Genomic DNA, 7,129 nt, shown 5'->3' with positions numbered 1-7,129 from the left:
TACCTGGAGGCGGCGATTCCTTAAATTCCGGATCGATAGTTGAGGAGTGAGTGGAGTAGTGGAATAACGGCTCCTTCTTTGTCGCACCTTTGATAACGCCGTTATCTGTTGACTCACCTCCCCAATTCTCGGAATAGATATGCTGATTGTTTATGCGTAACTAACTCTTCTTGACTTAGTCAAGAGAGTCTTCTGAGAAATGCTAGAGTTGGATATAGATGTATATTTTTCCCAAGTGTGGCACTTCTCCAACGAATAAATGAACCTGCCCAAGAGGGAGGTGTCTCTCCCGAATGAGGCCCTCGGGACCTTCTTTAGGGATGAGGTGAGCCATCCCACATGGGAGGTGTCTCTCCCGAATGAGGCCCTCGGGACCTTCTTCAAGGAAGAAACCAGATAACAAAGAGGGGTGCATCCGTCCCGAGTGAGGCACTCGGGACCCTTTATGAGGGAAGAGATGCACCAGCCCGAGGGAGGTGCATCTCTCCCGAGGGGGGACTCGGGACCTTAGTTCCCCACAACAGAGCCCCCCATTCCGTGCGATTGACTTCTCGAACGTATGGAATGTTACTCCCAAGCTTCTTAGAAAATTTTCTTTCTTCTTGGAGAAACTTTAAGACGTCGTCTTGAATGAGAGCCATTATTTCTCCAAGGCCTTCGTAATTCCCAACCGTCGTACTAATTCATACTTATTGCTACTTCTGATATGCGAATGGTCGTGTTATCTCAGCCGTTGATTTATTCGATCAAGGGCCGTTTGATTGAGATCTTGAGTCCCTTAATCTCGACCGTTGTGTCTGTTCATTGTTGGTCGTTGGATCGCGACCTTTCATGTGCCAGATCTCAACCGTCGCTTTGCTTGATTCACAGCCGTTGGATGTGTCTCTTCATCTTCCTCCTCCTCACTATAAATAGAGGTTCAATCCTCATTTTCAATTTTTTGCTTGCAAACTCCCTCTGAAGTCCCCTCACTGCGTTGCTTGCTTTCTCCAACTCGCTATTCCAATCTTCAAACCAGTAAGTTTTCTCTAACTTTCTTCATTTCTTTCCTTTGTCATTTCCGTATTATGGATAATTTAAGAAAAGGCAAGGAAATAGCCCGAGCCCCCTCCCGACTGGAGGTCCCGACTGCCGCGATCTCCAGTCCCGAGATGTCTTCCCGAACCCAATCCATGCATTATTCCAGTGAAGATGCTTTCTCAGGCTCTTCTGACTCTCGTATTGTGAGAGCAACTGCTGACTTAGCTAGGGACGACCCTCTTGACCAAGAACCTCTATGCTCCGATTTAGGAACGGACTTAGTCAACCTCGGTCTTTCTGTGGATTCTTCGGATGAGCGGGAAGTTGATAGTATTAATCAATCTCCTGGTAAATTCCGAGTGAGTCAGAGACATTATTCGCCTCGCCCACCCCTTTCTCGTCCTCAGGATTGCCACAATCGCTGGCCTCCTTTTATTTTCTCTGAATTGCTTTCTGAAGAGGCAGTTCTCGAAGAAAGGAACAAACTCAAGACGCCCTCTCACATTGACTATGATCTCAAGTCTTCGGGTCCCCAATTCCATCCCGGAGATCTCAACCCCAAACATCTCCAACGTCTAAGGGATTTCTGTGAAATTCCAAAGAACTATCTCTTCCAGCTCCTGTCTTCTTCTAGTCGGGTTGGAGAGCCCCCGAACGGGACCTTCTCCCTTTATTACGATGCTTTCTTAGGAGGTCTTCGCCTTCCAATTCAGAAAAATTTTGAAGACCTTCTCGTTCATTACGGAATTTCTCCCTCCAACCTTATTCCAAATAGTTGGAGAAGTGTTTCCTGCTTTGTTGGTTTTTGTCATAATGTTGGAGTCAAACCAACATCCCCCCTTCTTCAGCGTTTCTTTGAAGTTAAGAGTCAATCAAAAGGGGGTTGGCTCTCTCTTCTTCGTCGGGCAACCGACGCTGTGGACTGGTCAGGCAACATCATTTTGCCGAGGTCTATGCCTACCTCCACCAAAGGGTGGAGACATCACTTTTTCTTCTGCCAGCCCCCAGTTCCGCCGCCATTCCCAACTTCTTTTGTGAAGAAATCTAAATCTGATCTTAAAGGACTCAATAATCTCATTGAGTTATCCGCCGCCGAAGAAGCGGCTTTAGAAAAGATCATCCAAGTTGGCGGAGATTCAGCCGCAGTTCACGGATATTTACCTGAGTATCCGTCTGCTTTTCAGTTGTGGGGCTTTTCTTCGGGTGAGCCCCTTCTTCATTGATATTCTTCAATTTTGTATATTTTTCTTATCTTCGCACTTTCTGACTTTCTTCGTTTGTTGTCGCAGTGTCTAGCAAATTGGACATCGACGCTCTTCGGGCACTTACAACTGGGAATGTCAAAGAGGCTTTCACCCGAAAGCCAACGAAGAAAGGTGGTGCCACGGACACGGGTCCCGTCGTCCAGGCTCTCGGAGCTCCTAGCTCGTCCAAGCCTTCGGGCAAGAAGACTGCGAGGAAGAGTATCTCTTTGGGAGGAGGGCCTCCTGAGATAGGTATTCCCCAAGCATCTCCTTCAAGCCGCTCGGGAAGGCCCTTGAAGAGGGCTCGGGAGAGTGAGAAGGCCGCCGAGGAGGACTCCCAAAAGTCCCTTGTCTTCGTTCCCGGATGGGATCTGACCTCATCCGACACAGTGCTGGGGGACTCCAAAGCTGCCAGGTCTTGGCTTCTTGAGGGGATGATCCCTTCGGACCGAAAGCAACTGAAGGATCTTTCGGATGACAAATTCTATGCCAACGCCTACAGGTAATTCTCCGTCCTTAGTCCTTCATAGTTCTCCAAGTGATTTCTGTAACATGGTATTCCGTATTTTCTCCAGGTTCTTCTCTGGAGGGGCGCATTACATGGGCGAGTGCATGATTCGTTCCGAGCACTTGATTAATCGGCTCGAGAGCTGAAGGAAGATCGAGAACGCACGGCCGCAAACCTTTACGAGTCTATTAAGACCGTTAGGTCTCCCGAAGAAATGTGACGAAGAAAGGAGCTTGAAGCTGAAGGAGATATCCCGAAGCAAGGCGGCTTAAGGGGGAACTCTCCGAGGCCAAGGAAAATTTGGAAGAGGCCTTTCAAGAAATGGAGAAGTTAAAGCGCGAGAAAGCTGAGATGGAGACTATTGCCATGCAGCTTCGCGAAGAAGTCCGAGCTGGTAAACTTCCCGTCAGTGCCGATGAGGTGCCCGAGGCGGTCCAGAAAGAGATCATCACTTCTTACCTCGGCACTTCTCAGTTCAAGAATCTCCAGGTGGCTCTCTCTGCTTCTACTTACCGCCTCGGGCTTAATGATGCTTTCACCGCTGTTCTCCGACGGGTAGATATTCCTAACCCGGAGGAATTAGGCGGAATGCTAGACGATAGAGTTTATGAGACTCTTGAAAGAGCCGTACCCGAAGGGGTTGAAATGCCAAGAACCCTTCAGCCCTCCCGACCCTTTTCTCTATGTTGATGAAGATCAAGCGATGGGCTCTGGAGAGAGTCTTGAGAAGGAAGCTCCTGGTGGCGATGGGCTTGGTGAAGACAATCTTCCCGAACTTGGGAATCCTCCTGAGAATTGAAAGACTTCAACCTTTTCTTCCTTCCGTTTCTGAGAAACTTTTGGAATTTTTATAAACAATGTTGAATTTTGCGCAACTTTGCGCTTTCTGTAATTTTGTGGCCAAATGTTTTGAATAGTAGCTTAACTTGTTGTTTTATTCAAACTGAGGCATTAAGCTTCTCTGTTGACTGGTCCCGTGTGTCTTCTCCCTTAGCGTAATGCCTTAGGGTTGACGATGTTTTGATTTCTCCCGAGCCTTTATTACAAATGGTCCCGAATATGGTCCCGAATGAAGGTCTTGGAGAGAAATGTATCTCATGGAAAAAATTCCATCTCATGAGAGTCTCACTTGGATTTTCGTAAGATGTGGGGAAAACTCCCGAGTGGCTACCCGAGCTAGGTCCCGAGTGTAACGCCATTGAATAATTCCATCTCATGAGAGTCTCACTTGGACTTTCATAAGAGGTGGGGAAAACTCCCGAGTGGCTACCCGAGCGAGGTCCCGAGTGTAACGCCATTGAATAATTCCATCTCATGAGAGTCTCACTTGGACTTTCATAAGAGGTGGGGAAAACTCCCGAGTGGCTACCCGAGCGAGGTCCCGAGTGTAACGCCATTGAATAATTCCATCTCATGAGAGTCTCACTTGGACTTTCATAAGAGGTGGGGAAAACTCCCGTGTGGCTACCCGAGCTAGGTCCCGAGTGTAACGCCATTGAATAATTCCATCTCATGAGAGTCTCACTTGGACTTTCATAAGAGGTGGGGAAAACTCCCAGTGGCTACCCGAGCGAGGTCCCGAGTGTAACGCCATTGAATAATTCCATCTCATGAGAGTCTCACTTGGACTTTCATAAGAGGTGGGGAAAACTCCCGAGTGGCTACCCGAGCGAGGTCCCGAGTGTAACGCCATTGAATAATTCCATCTCATGAGAGTCTCACTTGGACTTTCATAAGAGGTGGGGAAAACTCCCGTGTGGCTACCCGAGCGAGGTCCCGAGTGTAACGCCATTGAATAATTCAAAGAGATAGATGTCGACAATGAAGACGTGGATTTATTGAAAATCAAATGGTCTTTCAACTTTACCTGCAAATGTTACATATTTGGATTAATTCTATTGATAGAATTTCCGAAGGTTCATGGAATTCCAAGTTCGATCAATTGTCTCGCCCGTGGCGAAGCTTTTTAGCTTGTAGGTTCCTGGTTTCGTCTCTTGTTCGACGAGATAAGGCCCTTCCCATGTGGGTGAGTGCTTGCCTTGGTTTCTTGGGTCTGAAGCCGCAACTTTGCGAAGCACTAAGTCACCCGTACGATGTCTTCTATTTTTTACCCGAGCATTGAAGTATCCAGCTACTCGGTTTTGATATCTTTGATTCCGGTATTCTGACATGTTCCGTACTTCGTCTATTAGATCAAGATTACTCTTCAAGCCTTCATTGATGTCACATCCCGCCCTAAATCCACCCAGGGGGTACCCTATCTGGGTTACTCGGGAGTGATCCACAGCCCAACAGATCCAGTTTAGGAACGATCATATCCACTTATCACAATAATATAATCAAAAGCAAGAACAATTTATAGTATTCAAGTAATCTAATAATAAAATTTAAGAAATGATCACAGAAGGATCACAACGAACATCAGAGTGCGGAATAACAAGTACCAAATCAAAAGACAACTGTGCGGAAGGTCGATCGAAATAAGGTAAAGGTTACAACCAAATCTCCAAAGAAGGAAAATAAAAAGGTAAGCAACTAAGTTACAGTTTCTTCTAACTTATACAATGTCTCCTCAATAACATAATCATAAGAAACTAAGCCAGGCCGGATCTACTCCTGACAAATATGAGTCTTGAACTGATAGCCTTCACCGATGTAGTCACCGTAGCCAAAGTGGTATGAGTCACCAACTTAGTCCTCAAAGTGTTGACCATCACGAGTCCAACGGTAGGAGTACCTGCAGAAAAGTCTAACAAAATATGTTGCAAAAAGGAGTGAGTTCAAAAGAACTCGGCAAGGAAAGTTATTCCATAATACATAAGCCATATGATATCAATCATGAACTAATGCGAGATGATATGAGACATAAGATGCAAATATGATTCTAACTCTAAGTATGCTGGTCTCTATGGTAGACATGCTTTAAGTCATAGCACCATACTTCTTTAGGTAGTCTCGGTCACTCATCACGGGGGAAGTTGGGTCCTGCATCCCTCTCGGACAAATCCATGGTTGGGGGTTTCGGTCACCACTCTCTCACATCACCATTTGGTCTAAGTATTGGCGCATGTCAAAGTAAAGCCTAGCCCAATGCAAGTCATCTACTTAGTCATATCATGTCGGTTCCAGATACGTCCATTCCTCCCCTCTCGGGATCCTTTCCGGTATCCTTCACACTAGAGTCACGGATATTACTCATCGGACTCATCAACCCTATTGGTCATCCACAAATGGTAAACGGGAAGCTCTCACGTCCCCTCACGGATCATTTCACCGGTCTTGAGTGCCCGTGAGCCCAAGTCTAGCCATTTGCAACCCTACCAATAAATGGCCCCTTCCGGGTATCCGCAATGCAATTTATGTCCTCTCACGGAGTGGTTACCGGTCTTGAGCGCCCACAAATCCACACTACTACCACGGGTCGTTCGGTCTCAATGCCCTTCCGATTCGGGTCTGATATGACAGGGGCATCCTAGCCATACATCTAGACAAGTCCTATGTATGTCATCCAATGATCCAGGAAAGCGTCGATGGGCATCTTCGGAGAACATCCCATACTATTCCCTCCGATGTCCAAGGACAGAAGTACCAGTAGGGCACTCCCCAATCCCAAATCATACCTAAGCAATCACATGCTTATTTCCATCCATTACATATCAACAATACATTATCATATTGAAAACATGTCATAACATCTCATAATACAGTATATAAATAAATGACAAGAATAAGTAAACATGATAAATCAAGTAATTAAGCATGGTGTTACTGTCATAAGGTAACTACAGTAGTCATATGATGTCTAAAATCAATTAATAAGTTAAGTCTACTAAGTTACCAACAGCAGTGTAAAAGTCATACAGTCTATGTTATATGGCAATAACCGTCCTTACCTCAAATTGTGAAGAAGATGATCCGAAGTCACAAGAGAATGGTCCAATTATAGTCTTAAAGCCCTAAACAAACATACATGAAGGATTAGAGAAGAAATCAAAACAACCGGAGATCGAATGGATCAAAACTGGGCAAAAGTTTCTGACAGCAACCTTGTTGGTTGATACATTGGGTTGATGGTATCGACCAATAGTATCGACCAACAGAGTCTTGGACAGCAAAATGGGATTTTTGGGTTTTGGCTCAAAATTGGTCTTTCGAGTCTCGGATCGATACGAAACTTGGAGAACAATTCAAACACAATATAGAGACACTAATTATCAAAGAATTAACATCATCCAATGGTCAAATTAGAAATCCCCAAATTGGCATATCAAGTTCAAGAGTTGTTAATCATGGCATTGGCTATTTCTTTGGGTTTTGGCTCAAAATTGGTCTTCCGGGTCTCGGATCGATACGAAAC

Source organism: Hakea prostrata, chromosome 8, assembly GCF_041222555.1.
Source record: "Hakea prostrata isolate BN-2017 chromosome 8, UWA_Hpros_2, whole genome shotgun sequence".
NCBI classification, from domain to species: domain Eukaryota; kingdom Viridiplantae; phylum Streptophyta; class Magnoliopsida; order Proteales; family Proteaceae; genus Hakea; species Hakea prostrata.
The sequence above is the reverse complement of the archived record's forward strand: the minus strand, read 5'-3'. Positions refer to the sequence as shown.